This window comes from Dama dama, chromosome 1 (genome assembly GCF_033118175.1).
Source record: "Dama dama isolate Ldn47 chromosome 1, ASM3311817v1, whole genome shotgun sequence".
NCBI lineage: Eukaryota > Metazoa > Chordata > Mammalia > Artiodactyla > Cervidae > Dama > Dama dama.
In genome coordinates, this window is record NC_083681.1 from 81,530,835 (window position 1) to 81,552,818 (window position 21,984).

Genomic DNA, 21,984 nt, shown 5'->3' on the forward strand with positions numbered 1-21,984 from the left:
GCTGGCCGGAGCCGGCTGAATCCAACGCCACCAGGGACAAAGTGTGGTGCGGTCACCCGGCCGGAGGCAGGAAGGACGGTACCTGAGAGAGGGGGAACCTGCCCAGGGACGAAGCGGAGAGGGGTGAGTAGTACTGGGCGCTCAAGTGTATCTTGATTGCTATCTTACATCTTTTCAAAAGGATCTGAGGTGGTTGATCGAAATATGGGGCGGGGCATGGGTTGCCAAGTCAGGTAATCTTTTCCCTAATTTGAGCTCCCTGCCCTTGAGATGGAGAAAGAAGCAGGGAACAGAAAGACATTTGGGGTTGCCGTCATATTTTGAAGAGGTAGCAGTTCGTGAAAGGACATAAAACTTTGCAGGAGGAGGACAGATTTTTAGATGCTGCCAGCGCGTCACACACACGCACACGCACATGCACACACATGCACACGAAAGCAAGCAAGGGAAAAAGACGGAACAATGCTTGTTTGCAGCATCTGGTACTGTGGAAATGGAGCCTTGACTCGGCAGGTGCAGCACCACCGTAGGTGATTCTATGGCGTTTGTCAAGAAAATATAAATATTGCATCCTCTCAGAAATATATTGTTATCAGGATTAGACTAATTTTCAAGAGGTAGAGAGGACTCACTTATTTTTGTTTGTTTGTTTTAAATGCGACAACAGTTTAGTTAAATCTTGTGTTAGTCGATTTTATAAAGGGAATGAAAAATGGCCATCCCACCCAAGGCTTCAAAAATGGCGAACTTAGGATGGTAATGTGTTGCCATCAGAGCGGAGAAAGAAGTAAAAATGTTTTGTTTTCCTTTGTATGGGTAGCCAGTGTTTTTTTTGGAGTTGGATTTTTAGAAATTTCTACTTCTTGGCATTTATAGTTTTAGGCTGTTTTAGAAGTAAAGCCATTACAGCACAATGCTCTGCCCTATATAATAATTTTAACATTTCTTTTTTAAGTACAGTTTTATTTTCATGGTTCAGTTTATGATATCTTTTCTTTGTGTGTATGTGATGATGGTTGTGGGTGGAGAAGTTAAACTTTGAGAGTTGTAAAAATGAGTACTGAATGTAGTCTTCCATGCATTAAAAATGAAATGAAAAACAGAAAGAAAAAAGAAAAGAAAAAAAAAGCCTCCAATAAAAACAACCCTTTTTCTCTGAACACATCCATTGATTTCTCTCCATTTTTACTGCCACTACTATAGTCAGCTCCATATCACTGCAACTTGACTTTCAAACTAATTTCCTTGCTTTCACTCTTCTCCCGACTTTAATCCATTTGTCACATAAGCAGCCAGAACTTTTCACAACGTTGATTGGATTATGTCATTCTGCTGTTTAAAATTTCCACAGGCTTTCTTTCACCTAGAATAAAATCAAAACTCCTTTCTCTAACCTATAGATGCCTTTATACTCTGATTCCCACCTATACCTCCCTCATTTCCAACATGTTCTGCTGGATCCAGTGTGTTTCAGCCCCACACTTCAGTGCTTTGGCATTAGTAGTTACTATTGTTCATCCTTTCTCAAGGTTGACTACTTCTTACCATTCAGATTTCTCCTTAAATGTCACTTGTCCAGAGAGTTTGTCCCTGACATCCAATCTAGAACAAGCCACAAGTCCTTTTCATCAGTCTGTTTGATCTCTGCATAGTGTTCCATTTGACATCTTACTTGTTAATCTTCTGCAATTTCCCCTGCGCCAGCTAGAATGTAAACTTCTTGAGAGCAGGATACTTGTCTGTCTCATCATCCTTGACGTCTAGAAGAGTGCATGGCTTACAGTAGGTGTTCAGAATAACCCAAAAGGAACAAGTCTTTTTATTTTCTATTCAGTGACTATGAACAGTTTTTCCATCAGTGAATGTTATTCCTTATGATTCTTTATTTGAAGATGGCTGTTTCAGATAAATTTAACAACTTTTCATCACTGAGTTAACATTTTAAATTTGTATATAATCTTTTAAAAATTTATTTCTTATTGAAGGATAATTGCTTTATAGAATTTGCTGTTTTCTGTCAAACCTCAAAAATTTGTGTATAATTTTATTTTGAATGTTATCTACAAATTCATTAATGTTAAATGACTTGTCCAGGATTATTTAACTAGTAAGACAACAGACTTCATTTCATTATTCGTGTGTTGCTAAATATGATATACAAGGCTGAGCTCTGGGAATACACTAGAAAGATAATTTTTATGCCTTCATGGAGCTTATCTTCTGGTGGGGGAGACAGGAAAACACACAGACACATACACATGAAGGAAGGAAGGAAGGCAAAATATTTGCAATCTGTTAGTGATGGTGTGAAGGAAACGAGACTAATCCATCTCTAGAAAATCATAGCTTATTCTAGATAATGGCTCTCATCTAGGAACCAGTGAATCAACAAACTGGTTGATTTCTGGTGTTGTTTTCCTTTGACAATCGTCTTTGGCTTATAAACTTGCTGTGCAGGACTAGGAGTAGATGGAAAGTAGAGGTAAAAGATGTGATAAGGTAATTGGAAAAGATTCTTAGGCAATGAGAGTTAAAGGCTGTTTGTTTCTTTGTCAAATGTATTCAGTTCCCATTCTAGTTTGTTTAAAGCCCATCAGACAGGTGCTGTGATGTCTGTTTGGCCTTCCAGCACTTCTGAGAGAAGTTCTTTTTGGCCACATGAGACCAAATGAGAGGGTCTATGAGACCGTAGACCAAATATGAGGGGGTGGATAATGATCAGATAAACCTGATTGGAAGGGCACTTTCATGCTGAGGAGTTGAATTCCAGTTTAGATAGATAAGGAGTGTCAGATTATGGTTAATAAATGTTACTTTAATGTATTGGATGAATAAATATGGATCTTGAAAACAGATGAGGAGCTTGGCCTTTATCCTGACCATAGTGTAAGGTAATGGAAATAGCATAGGTTTGGCGTTAGACTGATAAGGGTTTACTCCTTAGCTGGATGAGCTCAGGCAAGTTTCTTAACCTTGTTGAGCCTTGATTTTCTCATCTGTAAAACAGTGGTAATACTGTCTCCATGGTGGTGTTTTAGAAGTTAGGGATAATGAGTGCAAGGTGCCCTCACATGATGGAGGCCTCGTCATTCGTTGCTATTTTGGGGCAATGTTGAGCTATTGAAAATTTTTTGGCAGGGTAGATATTGATAATCATAACTTATTGAGTTTACACTGTATGCCATGTATTATTTTAAGAACTTTATGTGTATTTTTTTAAGAACTTTATGTGTATCTTTCAATAGTCCTATGAAAGAGATATAGTTATTATCTCCATTTATAGTTAAGAAACTGAGTCACAGAGAAATTCTATAACTTTTCCAGGGTTGCACAGAGTGCAGCATGTGTGTGCTGCTTGCCCAGTCGTGTCCAACTCTTCGTGACTCCATGGACTGTAGCCCGCCCCAGGCTCCTCTGTCCATGGGATTCTCCGGGCAAGAAGATGAGTGGGTTGCCATTTCCTTCTCCAGGGGATTTTCCTCAATCCATTCTCCTGAGTCTCTTGCATTAGCAGGCAGATTCCTTACCACTGCGCTGCCTGGAGAGCCACAAACTATGTAGCACATTTACTTGATTAGGTATACTTAAAAGAAATGGTTGAAGCCAGTCAGCCTTACTGCAGAACCTATGCTCTTAACCACTATTTTAAATTATGAAAACTTAAAAAAAATAAAAAAAATAAATTATGAGAACTTTATGAAGATTCATTTGGTAGCCGTCTTCAGATTTTTAGATTTTTCAGTAAGAAAGAAAAAGGAAATTTTCAGTTCATCATTATCATTTTCATGTAGTTAATGACCATAATAGTAAGCATAAAAAAAATTTCAATCTCTGCCCTTCATGGCCTAATAGTCTAAGAACATATTAAAGATAACTCTTAATGAGAAAAAGAATACCTGTTATAATCCTTTATTTAGGTCAAGTGTAAAGAGAATGTATGAACTAGACCTTCTTAAGCCCGAACTTCACAAATGAACTGAATTTTCTTGATGTGAGAGTTTCTTTTCCTTACACGTGCTGTTGTCTCCAAATATATCACTTGTTTATGGGATATTATTTATTATGCCTCTCAAGCCCACGTTATTTTGATTTGGGGCAAATAAGAAGACTGATTTTCTTCAACAGCCTAGTGGATTCAGCTTCCTTCTAGCTGAAAGTATGTATGTATGTATGTATGTGAAAGTAGTTCAGCTGTGTCCGACTCTTTGCGACCCCATGGATATACAGTCCATGGAATTCTCCAGGCCAGAATATTGGAGTGGGTAGCCTTTCCCTTCTCCAGAGGATCTTCCCAACCCAGGGATCGAACCCTGGTCTCCCGCATTGCAGGCAGATTCCTTACCAGCTGAGCCACAAGGGAAGCCCAATTGAAAGTATAGACACTAAAAATGTTAAGTCGAAGTATTTGTTTTCCTAATTAACTCTAATGCATTTAAACCAAAATAAAATTGAGAATTTACCTCAGATATCCCCTACCATCCCAGTCAACACATTGTAGCCCTGTTTATAGTGTTTCTTGCTCCTTCCCTTCCTGTCTTCCTGTGGGAAAATGCTTTGGGGTAGAAAGCAACAAACCAAATAACAGCAGGCAAAGAAAATCAGCTCTTTTTTGCTTCCCCACCCGGAAAGGAAGGAGGGAGCAAGAACTCCACCATCAAAGAGAACCGTGGTTCTTAGGCATGCCATTCTAGAAAGCCCTTGTTCTTTCAGCTCCCTTCCCCGACTCCTCCCAGCTCTGCAGTAATTCCTTAGAGATTATATAGTCTCCACTTTAAATATAAATATATATATAAAACTTCCCCCTGTCTCTTTTTCTCCTCCTCTTGCTTTTTTTCCCCTGTTTCCTATAATAAAGTTTCCTATTGGATAAAATCAGCTCCCTGATTTATGCCTAGCTCCTATTGGAAGTTCTCAGGGGCTGACATCACTTAGGAAAGCGAGGGGGTAGGGCTGCCAGATCAGTTTGTCACCACCCAGGCTCCCTAGCCTTTGGCTGGGTGCAACTTCCATTTTAGGTGTTGGATCTGAGAGAAAAAAAAGAGAGAAAGAAGAGCAGGAAAGATCCTGGAAGGAGGAAGAGGTGGCGAAAAAGCAACTACCTTACTGGATTTGTCTTTTCAGCACATTGACGGAGCCTTGGTTTTCTCTCTTAAAAGAGTGGTTTTCAGAAGTCCACATTTAAGGTGTGTGCCTTTTTAAAAAATATGTGTATAGACGGGTAAAGCAGGATAAGCCAAGTTGAATTTTTGTCTTACGGTAACCGAGGGAATTTGAAAACGAGAGGGTGTTTTATGCTGACGGGTAACTTTTAAACAAGTATTAATTTTTCTTTCTACTTATTTGGGGGAATTTTGGTTTTTTATCATATTTAAAGCAAAGGAAGATATTCAAAGCCCAGAAACAAACTTCTAGGTCTAAGATAGGGAGATGAATAGATTCAGAGGGGTGAGAGCTGTTCCATAAATTTACATTTTGGTGTGGTCTTTGATTGTATGTGTTTTTTTCTAGGTTAGGCTAACAAACTTCTGTTTTCAGAGCCCAAACCAAAAGTTGGTTTTTTTTGGCATGTTGTGTGTGGGTTGGGAAAGGAATTTGTCCGGGTCGGAAGCTAGTTATACAAATGGTTCTTCATGTGTTTCAAAACTTTTTTTTCTCCCTTTTATCATTAAATTTGTGAAAATGGGAAGTTGCAGGGAGCTTTGCAGCTTAAATAGTGGTATTTTTCCCCTGGAGAGTTTGAACGGCCCAGATCGATTTCAGCCCTGCTGTTCCTGGGTGGATCCCTCTTTTACTTTTTCAGGTGTGGTGGGTGGGAGCCTCTTTCGCCTTCTAGACTTAGCCTCCCTGCTTTACCTTGTAAAAGAAAACAAATGGATCCTTGGTAACTGGATTGCCATCCCCTTCCTTCTGAAACTACCTTTGATGGCAAAGATTTGTGGAGGTATTGTATGTTCAGTCTGCATATACAATAATGTTTGGTTTACGTGCTTAAAGGGATAAGGAAACTCTAATCATGTGTTTTAGTTCACCTGAGTAAAGTAGCACACAAGAAATATTTTCAGCTTTGTGCTGTCTGAAAGAGGCTTGGATTAAAAAAAGGTTAGGCTAAAACACTTAATACAGACTCTAGTGTTTAGGATGCATTTGTGAAAGAACAGGGGGAGTTCTTATTTTACCGTCTGAGCCACCAGGGAAGCCCCTGAATTCTTATTTTTAAACCAAACTGAAAGTTGTTTTTTGGAGGTGCATTTTTGATTTGGTTAACTTGCTGTGAAATCAGAAATCTTTTAAGATCTGAAGGCCCATGACTGTGCTTTTGTATCTTCTATTTAATCGTAAGATTTATTTTTGTTTTGCACATACATTCTTGCAAAAATACTAGATAAGCATATAGCCAGCTCCTCAGTAGCTGAAAACTGGATGTTCTCTTCCTTCTCCCTTTGAAAATGCGAATCATCTGAAAATTATAACTGCAATAGATATTGTCCTAATTGTAAGAGGATGGTCCTTAATATGTAAGCTGCTATTAGATTTAAACTGGTATGTATCTATAATAATACTCTGATTTTGAACCCCCCCCCCCGCCCCGCCCCTTAATTCTTTTTAGACTAGAACACTTCCTTGAATTTCTTTTTCAGGACAAGAATATTTCTTTTTTTTTTTAATTCTTTTTTTTTTCATTTATTTTTATTAGTTGGAGGCTAATTACTTTACAATATTGTAGTGGGTTTTGTCATACATTGACATGAATCAGCCATGGATTTACATGTATTCCCCATCCCAATCCCCCCTTCCACCTCCCAAGAATATTTCTTGAAAGATGATTTCATTCTTGTCAGGTTGTAGCTTCAGAGGAAACTGAACTTTGTTCCTTCTTTTAATCTCATTTATGCAAGGGCTACAGTAAGATTTTAATGTCTGGATCATCTAATTATAGCAAGTGCAGTTAAAAAGAAAGAAAGAGGACGATGTGTATTTTTTGCTGGGCTGTAGTTATATCATTTCCAAATTTTCGAATGCTCTCTTCAGCCTTGACTGCAGCCTAGGGGGTTTCTTGGTGGATCTTCAGAGGATTGGTCATGTTGCTGCCAGAGTGTCAGTTTCCCACTCAGCCTTTAGGGGGAGGGATGAGGGAATCTGAGCAAGTACAAAGGCAGTTTGAAAATAGGTTCTGGGTGACTGAGTGGTGGTGGTTTGGGTCCAGCTTTAAACACTGGGCTTTGTATAGCTGCAGTGGGCATCCTAGTTACATAGCATCCAAGGACTATTTCCACTAACTGAGGCATTGTTTTGACTGGTGTGTGCTATTAGAGCCTTTTGAATGATGAGATGGAAGATTCGTCTTTTACCTCACCTCTGCTAGTTCTTCCAGGAAATAGAGGAAGAGTGTGAATAAGTAAATCTTTTATTTTTTTGTTTTGCTCCTCATTTTGGTTTGGGGGTAGAAAATGACAAGTAAGTATGAGTTCTGCAGATTTTCCTTTCCTTGTTTGACTCCTATGTGCTGTTGGTTTCTTTGTTATATGACTAAGGTATGTTCTGTGTTCCAGGTGGGGGCCTCCTTTGGGTGTTTAGAGTCTTAATGCCTTTCTTAGGGTTCAATTATGGAGAGTCACAGGGGTTAGAATGCGTTCTTTCAGCTAGGATAAAAATGGGGACTGTTGGAAATCTTAAAAAGAAAGCAGCTCTGGAGTAATTGCCATTTCAGCCTTGGGTTTATGAGGTAGATGATCTCTAGAGATGAGTGAGAGAGGATGGATGCAAATAAATTAAGCATAGATCATTATTCAGTTGGAATAACAAAATGATTAGCTCAGTATAATTTATTGCTTTCTATTTTGGTACTTGGTGGTCCCCTGTTACTGAGTGCCAGCCCTTCCTCTCCCGCCCCCACCTTGTTTTCTCAATGGGTGCTAAGCATTTTGCATGAACATATTTACTTAATTTCCTACAGTAACTTTCTGTTTGCTGTTTTGGTTTATTTTTTGTTTTTTATGGAATTTGAGCCTCAGAGAAGCTGAGGTTTGCTGAAAATTTCAATGCTTGTAAGTGACCAAGGCCAGGATTAAACCCTGTCCTGAGTATAAAGTTAGTGAATTTAACCACTAAAACACTGCCGTTCTCCAGAGAGAATAGAAACAAGAGCCAGAACTAAACTGAGCCCTTGCTAGAGGCAGGACTGTTTCATCTTGATGAAGGCCAGTGCTCGCTTAGATTTCCTGCATGCTCTGAGGTAGAGTAATGTATGTAAAAAAATCCATTTTCCGTAAAGCTGTAAGGAGCTAGATATGTTAGAATGGATATTATCTCAACCTTTATTACAGGGATCTTTGCATATGCACACTATTACTGTCCTGTAGTTCTTAAACCTACTGGAAATGTCTCAAATTACTGGAAATGTCTCAAACTTTATTTGATTGTCAGTGAAATTTCTTCCAGGGAATTTTCTGACTTGGGTTTGCAATGAATTGCCAATTTGCAGGGAGAGGTTTGTAGCAGGTATTTCAAATAATGTTTATCACACTGTATTACAATTGTCTGTCTGTTTTTTTGGTCTTTTCCCCTATACTGACCTGCTTGAATGTAGAACACCGTCTTATCTCTGTATCCCCTTAGCACCTGTCTTAGTGTCTGGGATATATTGAGGTGCTCAGTAAATCTTGGTTAAATAACACACTATGGGAATCAGTGAGGGACTTTTGTGGGGAAGGCTGAAAGGAAGTTGAGATGGGAAAAAATTCAACAAAGATTAATAAACTTGCAATGTGATTTTGAAATTTAGTCTGTAGTTTTAACCTTTTATACATTGCCTACCTTCCATTTTTAAATACAGATTTTAGAAAGAATTGAAGGTTTAAAATTTGGATTTTTCTTTAATCCTGTTTCTTTTCTGGGCAAGCAGTACAAAAAAGAGTGTAAATAGTAAGGATCCTCGTCAGTTCATTTCATATTATAGGCAGCTGTTAACTTCAGACGCTGAAACCTTATGTGTAACCATTTTCTAGAGGGGAGGAACTGCTAACCCAGAACTTATTAGGGCATGAGCAGGGAAGTATTGCTTTAGCTGTGTTGGAAGTAACTGGTTTTTATACTTGTTAATAAAAACATAAAAAGCTTGAAATGATTGTTTGAACATTAGTGCTTCAAATAAAGTATGTCCAGACATCATTGTATTTTTTTTTTTTTTTGTCAATGCTTTGGCTATGAAACTAGGAGATTTTGTTCACAAAGTGTATTGGAAAGTTTGTGAGTTTAAGAACCCAAATTAATTTTCTGGGAAATTAGGAATAATAGTAAGGAGAAATTTGCCTAAACGAACGAGCCATAGGTTATTCCTATGTGATTTCATGTTCTCTTTCCTTGCAAAAGGGGTTAAATGCTGTGAGATGCTGAAATAGGGATTGCTCTGCCTAAATGCAGCTGCCTCCAAGGTTTGTAATAGAGGGCATTGATATCCCCTGGCAGGGAGATTGTAAAGGCGGGGAAGAACGACTCTTCAGTTAGAACTATCCACTGGGATATGAGGGTATGGATTGATTTGTATTTAGTTTTATTGTATAATGTATTTTTGGAAGTACCCCCCCCCCCCGCCCCCCACAATTCTACTTGGAATTGCATGTTATTGATTATTAAATGTGGACCCTGTTCTCAATACTTAATGTTTATTATTCTGGTTCAGGGACAGTGTTTCCCATTTTAAGGCCATTTTCCTCTCCAGTGAGTCCTTAAACCTGATTGGAGTGATGTGGGCAGATTAGGCATGTAGTGGGGACATTATAAAAATTCAGTTTTCTTTTCTCAAAGTCTTCTCTGATGGCCTACAGATAATTTGGTCACAAAACATGTCCCATTATAGATGATAAAACTTGTTGTTTTGAAAACATTTCAGACTTTCAGAAAAATTGGAAGAGGAGCACAATAACTCCTGTATATCCTTCATTCACCTGGACACCAGTTGTTAAAATTTTGCCACAAATGCTTTATTATTTTGTATTTTTTGGTCAATATACTGACCAAACAGGGAATTTCCAGTCGAAATGAGCCACAAATGCAGAGGCAGGGCAGCGTTGCATGGTGAGAGCCTGGACGCTGGAGCTGGACTGCCTGTGTGCAAATCTTCTACCACTTAACTGGCGAAGTAACCCTGGGAAGATTGTGTAACTGCTTTACGCCTTGATCTCCTGTATGTGAAATGAGGACAATGATATTAGCTGTCACAGAGGATTGTTGTGATGATGAAGTGACTTACTACATGCAAAATTCATAGGATGTTGCCTGGCTCATGGGAATACCTCGTTTTTGCTATTAGAATGGATACTTTGAATGAATTCAAACATCATTTGTCTGATTAAGTTTCCTTTAAGGTGTCGTAAGACCTGAGACTCTGTGGTGGATATAGATGCTTTTATTACAGAATAAATGGGTATCCTGGATGAATAAGCTTTTCTTTCCTTCTTTTTTTTTAAAAAAAAATAGACAAAAAGTGCCTTTAGCGATAGGCAAGTTTAAGTTGTGGAGGCAGGGTTGTCCAAAATACCGGTGCTGTGGGAATGGATAGCTCTTAATAAAGTGAGGCGTGAGTGAGGGAAGAGAAGCTGGTGGCAGCCAAAGCTGTTGCAGTATACTTTGCAGTAATTTCTTAGGAGATTTGGATACTTTAGGGGGGAAAAACAGCAATACAAGTTTCTCCCATCTTTTTGTATCTACAGGAGACAGAACTCTAGCATCCAAGGGTAAACTTCCTTTAATTTTTTGGTAGAGAGTGGATTGAAAAAGCTTTGTTTGGGTTTATTATTCTTAACTTCGGACCAGATTCTTTCCCTTGATGTCTCACTTGTCCAACCAGGATTTTGTAGGATAACGTTAGTTTTGATAACAGGAAGCAATTGTACAGTGATGAAGGTGGTTTTTTTACTGTCTTCTCTGGAAATAAACCTCACCTTTTTATGTTCAGGAAACATCATTTTCTATTTTCAACCCTTATTTATGGGACATTGGCAAAACTGAGACATGTAGAGATTTTGAGTTCATCAGTGCTTCCTGTGAGACGTGTGCTTCTGTGAAAGTGGTCTGCTCTTATATGTGGAAGAGCTAAACTGTGGCCTTAGAAATAGACATGTGTTAACTGCAGCCTTGTCTGGAAGCTTTTGGTTTCTTCCAGCCTGTTTTTCCTTCCCTCATACTAAATAACCCATGAAACTAGTGTTCTGAAAAGTCTTTACACTTAATTTCTGTTGGCACTCTATAGCTTCCTATCATGACTCTCCACCCAGCTCTCCGTAGTTAGTTATTTTTAACTGTGCTGGGTCTTTGTTGCTGTGTGTGGGCTTTCTCTGGTTGCGACAAAGCAAGTTGGGGGGGTTGCTGTCTAGTTGCAGTGTGTAGACTTCTCAATACTGTGGCTTCTCTTTTGGGACCATGGAGCCTGTGGGCTCAGTAGTTGTGGCTTAGTTGCCTCTCGGCTTGTGGGATCTTCCCGGACTAGGGATCAAACCTGTGTCCCCTGCGTTGGCAGGTGGATTCTTATTCACTGTGCCACCAGAGAAGTCTTCCGTGGTTTTTGAAACCCACATTTCCCTCTACTGTTTTCTCCTTCTCGTTCGCTTTCCTCTTTTTATTTGGTGTCTCCTTTATCTTTTTGCCTCTCCTCTCTTTTTCCCCTTAGGTTGGTGGTGTTCATGGGCATCACTTTGCCTCACTAACACTTAATATGGAAGAGATTTCGAATTCTTTTTTTTTTTTTTTTTGAGATTTCTAATTCTTAAAACAGAATAAATTGTACTCATGTGGTGAAGGTTCGAGTATTAGGATACTGAATTTGGTTATTTCAGTTAGGTCTAGATTAGGATTAATTATTATGATTCAAGAAGATTGAGTTCTAATTCAGATTAGGTTTTTTCCCCCCCATTTTCAAATATCACCCACATTTACTAATTACTCATTTTTTATTCAGTCGACAGTAGAGCTGAAGATACTTACTTTTCCCAGAGTAAGTCACTTATGGGATATGTATCAGTTTTGTGTGTGTTTCGCATGTTGTTCAATATTGAATGCAGTTGTGTATTGAGAGGTCTCTTTGTGGAGTAAAGATATTTGTTTTAGGGAGCTTATATTTGAAAAACCAAAATATATTCTGGTGGTTGAGGATATAAGGCATTGTTATAGAAACTAGGTCAACTTTTCAGTACTTTTATCAAAGCACCTACAGTTTCCATTTCATTGCAAGTGAAGTAAATCTCATTGAAATAAAGTAGCTGGTGTATATTCAGTACACTTTTAAAATAGAGTGATCTATTTTAAAGGAGAAATTGGTGCCAATCTGATTTCTTTTCACTGTTTCTTTGTTGGAATGGGGGAGGCTCTGTAACTTCGCTTCTGTTTAGTTCTCTGTTGACTGCTTTGTAAACCAGGGCAGAATTGGCCATTTGAATGTCTCCCCTGCTGAAGGTCAGCCAAATCTGCAGGTGAGACAACTTGAGACCACCCCCATTGATGGGCCTAACGTCACAATTAGAAAAATAATTGTAGAAAGAAAGTGAAATAATGTTGATTTACTTTTCTAAAGTTTAATTTTTTGTGTTCACTGAAAAAGTGAAACGTCTTCATTTGAAAGAGACCGAGAGCCTGCTGTGCACCAGCTGGGACTCACAGAGCTCACATTCCAGTTGGAAGAGAGAGGCATTAAGTGAGCAAGCAAATACCCAGTAAGTCAGAGTGTGATAACACTATTGAGGGAAAAATAAAGCCAAATATGTAGAGTGGTGAATAAGAAGTGCAAGGGTTAGGAGTGAGGTTGTTTTAATATGGAGTAGTCAGGGAGGGCCTCACTTACAAGTTATGTTTGAAAGAGACTTAAAAGAAATTAGAATGAAGTCACACAGATAAGGGTACAAAGTGCAAAGGCCCCGAGAGACTGGTTGTTACCAGCAAGCAAGAGAGATGGGGGCAGTAAACCCTTTCAGAGAGGTCCAGTGAGTGTGTGTTGGATATAAGCGGAGACTGTATAGGACCTCCTTCTGCACTGTACAGTACAAAGAAGTCTTCCTCACTTCAGACTCCGAAGACAACAACTGATAACAATTTTTTGTATACTTCATAAGGAGTTGAGGCAACACCTGGCCCAGCCTCCATCTTTGTCCCATTGCAGAATAGTCAGCACAGAAATTGCAAAGTAGCAGAATTTGCATAGGTGCATGACCCTTGTCTTGGAGAATGATAAAAGTAATGCAGCTATTTAGAATAAGCTTGTGTGTGTTTGGAAACTGAGATCAAAATTTTCTTCCCTAGAGAAATCTGTTTCTCCACCGTTGGATCTACAGAGTCAAATTTCTATGAACCGTAGAAATGACAGCCTTCTTTTTGAGTACATTTGAGTACATTGAGTTTTCTTTTTTTTTTTAGTACATTTGTTGATTTGGCTTATGACCAAATATTATGCCTACCCCACTTATTTGCTGCTTTTTGTTTTGCTCATTAGACCAAAAGTCCCTGCTTTCTCGCAGCCCTGATCATTGAGATTACATAGCTTCAGGGGCCATTTTGTGGGTCACCATATCCATATTACTGTCTTGCACATTAAGGGATGTGATCAGTTCTCATAACTAACTGTATGTCTGTTTTCCCTTTTTATGTATTGATATGTATAAGCAGTAATGGTGTTAAAACAGAGGCTGAACCCCTTGGCTTGGTTGGTTTTGGTGAGATTGAAGAAGCACCAGCTGTTTAGTGATCAATGTTCTGTGGCACCCCCATAATGAAAAGTAAAAGGATAGTGATTCCCAGAGGAGTTTTGTCTTGAATCACTCATTCTTACTTTCTCTTGCAAGATTTCTTGTCTTGCTAGTCTGTCCTTCAGTGAAAGAGTGGCTCTGTCTCTCTCTGGGTCTCTCTCTCAGTTTGGAGTTTAACCCTAGAGCTTGACCTGGTTGCCCTCTATTCTTCCCTTTAATTATACCTATCTAGTTGTCATTCTGTTACCTAGTATCATCCTTGGGAGATGCCCTCAATCAGGAAACTTTCTTTCCCTCCTATCCCCTTCTCCTTTGGACAGATAACCGTGTATCATCTTGCAGGAAATACTCTGGGCAATCAGATTCCCCACATTTTGGATTTGCTTTAAATCACTGCTTTACAGATGTTTATAGTTGTCTTGAAAGTAAGTCTTTTGATGCCATTCTTCTTTCCTAAGTCTCTGGTGACATGCTTCCTTGTGGAAATATTTCTTTTTATGCTCCTTCTAAAGACATCTTACTACTCACTTGCTATTCAAAGCAGAAGTTAAAGTGACTTACTTGGATAAGTGTCAGAGGTAACACGTGAATCCAGAGTTTCTGGTGTTTCTATTATGTTGTCAACTGGGCTAAAATTATCTAGGGTCTTGAGTGTTAGATTTAGGACTTTGGACTTCTTTTGGGATGGAATGTGGAACCAGTCTTAGGAAATGTGGCATAGCTCTTTGTTCTTTGGAGGAAAGTTAAACTGAGTCATTTGAAACAATAATTGGGTTTTCCAATCTGCAGTGTAAATAGGGATATCCTCCACTGTAGCAACTCAGGATTCCAAAGAAGTGAGATAGTTCTTCCTTTTAGGTTCTGAGCCGGGAATATAGCATTTAATATTGTATCATTCTGGCCATCTATATATTTAATTCCATACTTTCAAAGGAACTTTAATCCAAACTGAATAACGAGCTGTCTGGTGAACAGTAAAGCAGGTCCTCTCCTTTTGGGAGAGGAATGTGGTGGGCAGAGGGTTGTCAGGGATAGGCCAGGATGGTTGTTCCCAGCAGCTGTCAGAACCGCTTTGAGAGCTTTTTACGAAGATGAATTCTGAGGCACCTAGATAGTAAGGTGTGAAGACTGGGGATGTAGATTTGGGAGATATTTCTAAAAACAGCTTCCCAGGTGATTCTGATCACTCAGGTTTGAGGACCACAAAATCGGAACATTTGAGTGAAGCTGAAAGAGGAGAGTGAAAAAGTTGGCTTAAAGCTCAACATTCAGAAAACTAAGATCATGGCATCTGGTCCCATCACCTCATGGGAGATAGATGGGGAAACAGTGGAAACAGTGTTAGACTTTATTTTTTTGGGCTCCAAAATCACTGCAGATGGTGATTGCAGCCATGAAATTGAAAGACGCTTACTCCTCGGAAGGAAAGTTATGACCAACCTAGACAGCATATTAAAAAGCAGAGACATTACTTTGCCAACAAATTTCCATCTAGTCAAGGCTATGGTTTTTCCAGTGGTCATGTATGGATGTGAGAGTTGGACTGTGAAGAAAGCTGAGCGCTGAAAAATTGATGCTTTTGAACTATGGTGTTGCAGGAGACTCTTGAGAGTCCCTTGGACTGCAAGGAGATCCAACCAGTCCATCCTAAAGGAAATCAGTCCTGGGTGTTCATTGGAAGGACTGATGCTGAAGTTAAAACTCCAATACTTTGGCCATCTCATGTGAAGAGTTGACTCATTGGAAAAGACCCTGGTGCTGGGAGGGATTGGGGGCAGGAGGAGAAGGGGATGACAGAGGATGAGATGGTTGGATGGCATCACCGACTGAATGGACATGGGTTTGAGTGGACTCTGGGAGTTGGTGATGGACAGGGAGGCCTGGCATGCTGAGATTCATGGGGTCGCAGAGTCGGACATGACTGAGCGACTGAACTGACTGGACAGATCTATATGATTTCTCAGATGGGTGGTTACTCAGTATGAGAAGTAGAGGAGACTGGTTCATGGTAGTTAGTGGATAACTGGAAGCTTTCTACCTCTGTATCCCCTGTTTGTTTTGAAATGACATATGTCACTGTCGGATTTGGGGATTCTGCCAGCGCTTAGTATGGGGTGGAGGACTTGCCTCTTAGGGGGAAGGGAAACTTGGACCACATCTCCATTTCCCTTCTCCATTTTGAAATTGTGGAACAACTTCAGGAGAGGATGTTAACATTGAAACTCAGCTGGACAATTTGTTTAAAACTCAGCAGGAAGGGCCAATGTTACTTCCTGTCTGAAAAGGAAGTGCCGGCTTCCTTCCCTTCCTCCTTGGCTAATGCTGGCCCACTCAGAATATGGCTGGGGGAGGGGCTGGTCACAGTAGTGCTTTAACTGGTATCGTGCCTGGGGAGGTCAGGTTATATCAGTGTGGAAGAGCAGAAGGGTTTGTTCCCTTCTTAAAACACAGAGATGGATGCTGTGTGGACTGATTTCTACTTGACCTTATGTAATAGCTTTGTGCTGCATTTGCTGTTGCAGTCCAGGAAGCCTTCCAGTCTCCAAGACATTATTTTACATTAAACCTTATACCTCCCCTGTATTCCCTGACATTTGAAAATAGATCAAGGAATTGGAGGGAAGAAACTGAAATCCATTTGATACTGAGGGGTAGGTGGTGGAAAGGAGAGCATAAATGGGCAGAGGGGAGTGGATGACAGAAGTTTCATATTTTTAAATTGAGCCAAGAAAGCATTCCTTCTAAGTGGGGCCAGTTGGCACTCTTCCTGCTATTTTAGTTCTGGCTTCTCCTTCCTACTGGCCAGTCAATTGTATTAAGTGTTTGATGTGAGTTTGAACTGTGGTCTCGGGCTAGGGGGAGGGAGGGTGGGGGAAACAGCTGGTGCCCTCATCAAGCTGTCTCAATTATGCTTCTTTTCAGGGTGTTTAGGGGGAGGGTGGAATTGGATGTATGTTAGCAGAGTCCTAGCAACTCTCAGTAGTGGGATTGGATTCTTGGGCACTTTTAATGCGATGTGGGATGTTGGCTAGTTGGAATGTAGCAAAACCTTTTCCCAATCACATTCTTTTCTCTGCTTCCCCTTCTTCCAATTCTTTCAGCTTTGGGTCTGACTCGTAGAGAAAGGGGTATGTGTGAAGTTATATAGCAAAACAGATTCATACTTTTCCAACCATTTAGTATTCAGCTTAAGTCTTGGTCCCTTCCATTGACTTTCTCCTTACTTATTTGTTATTTCTTTGGTTGGGTTTTCTGACTGTCTGTAAACAGCCAGAGGTAGGTGAAGTTGTGCTGAATTGCGATCAGTTGGCTATACTGGTCTGCTTCCCTCCCTCACATTGTGGGGTGACTGTATTTCTGAGTCAGCATGCATTTTCTGTCTCACCTGCTCAATCTGAAGCAGAGAACTTGCTGAGTATCCCTTTGGAGTAACAGCAACTTTGATACTGGTGTGTCCGGTTCTCTGTCTGGGGTGTGTGTTTTTTTAAGTATCTTAAAACACTTAAAAAAAAAAGGGGGGGGGTATCTTAAACTCTCCTACTGTACTGTTTAATACTAATTTTTTTTAAAGTTATTCCTGAAGTTTGGTTTAGTGCTATGTAAGAGATTTTAAACTTTGTGTGTGTATACCTCAGTGATAGAGCTTGCAGTGGCAAGGCTCTGGTCTGAAATACAGGGTGAAGCTGAAGTTGCTCAGTCGTGTCCGACTCTTTGCAACCCCATGGACTGTAATCTACCAGGCTCCTCCGTCCATGGGGTTTTCCAGGCAAGAATACTGGAGTGGGTTGCCAGATCTCTTCTCCAAGAGATCTTCCCAACCCAGGGATTGAACCGGGGTCTCCGGCATTGCAGGCAGACGCTTTACTGTCTGAGCCACCAGGGAAGTCAAACAAAGCTAAATATTCTTTTTTCTCTCCAGCCCTAGAATGACTTGGCTATTGTGTGTATACCTGCCCCACCTCCTTGTATCTGGTTGTATCATAGCCAGATATGGACTAATTCATTCTAATTGTGTTTTAGACTTATCAATTTTTGCATCAACATGTACCATCCAAATCAGGTTTCCGCACAGGGGGCTTCTAGCAGAGCCAAAGAGAAAGGAAGGGAAAAAGATGAGAAATAATAGTGTGTTACTAAGTCAGTTGCCTGGAACATCTCCCTGGTTTGAGAGCTCTGTGCTGTAAACCTTGTGCAAGGGGAATTGAGCCCTGGGGGCAAAGGGCGTAGCTTTGGATTTCTAGAATCTGGTTAATAGGGCTTGACTTCTCTCTGCATCTTTGCTTCTGGAGTTTAGGGCTAACACCCAATGGGCTTGTATAAGACAATAGAAAAATGTATCATTTATCCCATTCTCGGTGTGAGCTGAGGGCTCTTATTAGGGAGGGAGGTTTCTTTCCTGATGAGGTGGCAAACCTGCCGCCCTTGATCCACTCCAGGGGGAGCAGTGAGCAGGAAAAGCTGAGTTTGTAGTGTTGACCTTTTTTGCTGCAGGAACTCCTGTGCAGTCCCTAGAAGACCTCCCTTCGCTCCCTGGGGAAAAGAGAACTGTGCTCCTTGCATCTGTGGTGCCTGTTCTGCTTCTCCGTAGGGTGGAGTCTGCTGTCTTTTGTTTGTTCTCTCTAGGGCCTTTTAGAAAGCAGCTTTATGCTTGTGTTTGAGTTTGAAAGACTGTGAAAACAGTAGAAGTGGGTGGTGGAGAAGGTGATAGAGGATGTGTCCTAAAGTAGTGTTCCCAGGTGGGAATGTTCTCTTGACTGAATTCGGGTTGGTGATCAGGTTGCCATGATGAAGCTTTCTGTGAGATGTACATACACAGCTGAACTGAGTATAACATCAGCAGTGGCTTTAAAATCCCCAGCCCCTAAGTGAAGAAACTAGCCAAGAAGGAACCTTGACAGTCGCCCCAGCCCCTCTGAGCCCTGAGGTCCTCACACAGTATCTTTCTGCCGATTCTTAAAGGCCCGAGCTTTGTCCCCTGTAGCTTGGGGCAGGGAGGAGGGTTGTTTTCCCTGAACTTGATAAGGAGCTGCGCGGCGCAGAGTGGGAGCTCGGGGCTGGCGATTGGTAGACAGGATGCCCTGGAATGCGGTTGGCTTGCAGCCCAGAATCCAGCACTTTGTATTTGTTTGTTTCTGGGAGACTGTGGTCTGGTGCTACTGTGACAGGAAGTGAGAAAGCTGGGAGTGGGGGAGCCGAGAGGGGCGATGTCTTTGTGGTTCTCCTGTGAAATCTCTTTGTCCCTGGAGAGCCGCTCCGCTGCTGGGCTCTACTAAGAGAGCAGCCTTTGTGTGTCTAGTGGGTCTCAGGGCAGCGAGCTTCTCCGAGGGCTAGGAGTGTGAGTTCTGACTGGCCTTTTGCATTTAGCACTCGAGTTAAATAAATGGCTACCATCTCTTAGTATTGGGGATCTCACTGACTTTTTTATGTGTGCCGCTACTATTTATAGATCTCTAGGCTTTAATTAAGGAAGGAATATTAGAAGGAGGTAGATGTTTATGTTATGTTATTCGCGGTATATATTGCAGATACGTTGTTGAGTCTGAAAAGGATAGAAACAGGCAATTCCCTTTTTTTGATATAAATTTATTTATCTTAATTGGAGGCTAATTACTTTACAATATTGTATTGGTTCTGCCACACACTGACATGAATCAGCCACGGATGTACACGTGTCCCCATCCTGAACCCCCCTCCCCCCTCCCTCCCCATCCCATCCCTCAGGGTCATCCCAGTGCACCAGTCCCGAGCATCCAGTCTCATGCATCATAGAAACAGGCAATTCCAATCGTCCATACAGAGCTGGAGAAACCTACTTATTTAAAAAAAAATTGTCTTTGTGTTTATTCATTTCACTGTGCCGTGAATGCGGGACGCATTTCCCCTAACCAGGGCTGGAACCTGGGCTGTCTGCATCTGGAGTGTGGCGCCTTTAGCACTGGACCACCAAGGGAAGCGCCCCCACCCCCGCCCCCATTTTTCAGTATTGAGAGGTACTGGCAGTTCTCTGCACTCTAGCAGGCAATGGTTGGTCGCTTTCAGGGACTTCCCCCCTCCATCTACACTGAAACAGCACCTGTAGGGCTCCGTCCCCCACCCCACCCCCGGCTTCTCCTTGTTTTGTGTTTTCCCCTGCCTTCCATTCCAGCTGTGAAACAGGCATCTCTTCTCAATTTGTGGATTGGGTGGCTGAGTCTTCAACTTCTTGCCGAGCTGGCTCGTCCCTGAAAACACACACAGGCGGCCTTTGATTACCCGGGAGGACAGCTGCCCTAGAGGCAGATTGCTGACATACCGCTAGAACAATCCCTCCCCTCTGTTCTGACACTGGCTAGCACAGTCTTCCCCGCTTCTAGTTCCTTCTGTTTTCTATCCCACCTCCGATCTCTGCTATTGGTTTAGTGAGGTGTCACATTAAAAATGGTAGAAGGGATATTTGTTGCTAGATTTTCTTTCTTGAGCTGTGCTTAGAGAATGTGGCAAGTAGCCAGATTTCAATAGCAGGCCTTTCAGGGGAAAAGTAGGTGATTTTGTACAAAGTAATACTTCTTTTGTTTCTCTCAGCTTTTCTCTTTGAGTTCTTGTTCCTTTTAAAATAAGAAAACTAAGGTATTTCTCAATTCTGGCTATTCTTCTCCAGAATTGAGTAAGGACTTGCTCTTTAAAATGAAGGCAATACCCAAAAGTCTAGATGCTTCCACCTCATCCTTTGTCATCACTCCTCCATCCCCTCCCCAAAAGTTACTTTTGGTCACCTTCTGTACTTGAATTAGAATGACTTTTAACCACAAGAAGCATAGAAAGTTCATATTCATTCAGTCTTTCAGGGGGAATGAACATGGACTTGGAGCAGAAGAGATGTGTTTCTGCCACTCACTAGTTGTGTTGACCTTGGGCAGGAAACGGAATCCTTCTTATGTACAAGTTTATTCTTCTACAAAAGGGGCCGATGCTACCTCAGAGGCTGTTGGGAAGAGTGTGTGTGTTCACTTACAGGCAGAGGTCCGTAATTAATAACTCAAAACTGTTCTCTCACTGGAAGGTCGGATTTTCTTCTTTTAAGAGAGAGAGAAACATTTCCTTCAGCCATCTGCCCTGTGGCTGAAATAGGAGCTTCACACCCCTGTGATTTCTTCATAGACTCACACTTGTCTCTCTGTTGCTTGTGTCAAAAGAGGCGTACTCTAAACCTAATGGAACGGGTGTCTTGTTGCTCATTTTAGGGCTCAGAGCTTTCTGAGGAAGCTGGACTGTAGATATGATTCAATTACATGCTTTCAGCTTTTCCAGGTCATCTTCAAATAATGGGCAAGAGAGTCGGTGGGAATACCAGAGATAGAAAGTTAGGCGGTTCGGTGAGAAGCTGCCACTTTAAAAAAGGAATGTGAGCTCAAACAGTTGGGTGACCTCTAGTAAACTTTAAGGTTAAGGTTTTTTCCCGTGGATTTTTTTTTTTTTTTCTTAGCCTATGGTAGTGAAGAGTGTAAGGTATCCTAGTTAATTTTAGGATTTCTCTTTTATGAGACAGAAGTTAAACTGTACTGTTGCATTTTGACTAGACTTTTCCTAATTTCCCTTTGTATGCTGACCTCCCTCTCTTTCTCCCTCTTTTTGTAGAATGGAGAAAGGCATTTGGCCTCCCCTCCCTTCAGTCTGACACCTCCCTCTGTTTTTTTTTTTTTTTTTTGGCCCCTCCTTCTTATCTTTGTTTCCTTATCGGCCTCTCCCTAAAGCTCTGCTTTCTCCTTATAAGGCTGGCTGAGGTGCCCCTGGCAGGGTTGCAACAGGGATACAGGTAAGTAACTCGATGTATCTCAGACTCTCAGGATTGAGAGAAAATTCAGTGTTATCTGTCCCAGTGGAAGGCCTTGGAGAAGCACGTGGGCAGTGGGGGAGGAGAAGGAGGCAGCTTGGCCTGAGAGATCAGAAGGACCTGTTAGACCAGTCCTACGTGTGTGTCACACACCTCCAGAAAGAAGCAGGTTTTGTTCCTTTCCATACCCTTTCAGGCCTGGGCCCCCTCAGTAGACGAGAGCCACACCCTTACTTTGCTTCAGAGCCAGCCTAGCATTTAGCCATTTCAGTATGTTACGGTTTGGGGGGTTCCCAGAATACTTGGGAGGGGAAAGAGCAATAAGAATGTTCCATCTGGTTTCTGAATTTAGGGTCAAGATGGTGGAGGTGATTTTTTTTTTTTTTCTTTTAAAGTCACAGTAAAAAACATTTAAATCCTGGAACAGGTAACTAGAATATTTAA

At 41.1% G+C, this 21,984-nt stretch overlaps 1 protein-coding gene across 8 annotated transcripts in view; it reads left to right on the plus strand.

The window, feature by feature from the left end:
* Window positions 1–4,957: 4,957 nt before the first annotated feature.
* The window catches only part of CTNND1 (catenin delta 1), a 46,013-nt gene continuing 28,986 nt past the window's right edge, over window positions 4,958–21,984 (plus strand). For 4 of the 8 annotated variants that reach the window (XM_061154035.1, XM_061154045.1, XM_061154048.1 and 1 more), the window contains exon 1: window positions 4,959–5,183. The gene's annotated coding sequence lies outside the window, so the exon portion shown is untranslated. Of the gene's footprint in view, window positions 5,184–21,984 lie in introns of all 8 variants that reach the window. The other 4 variants (XM_061154038.1, XM_061154036.1, XM_061154056.1 and 1 more) reach the window with 2 other exon arrangements.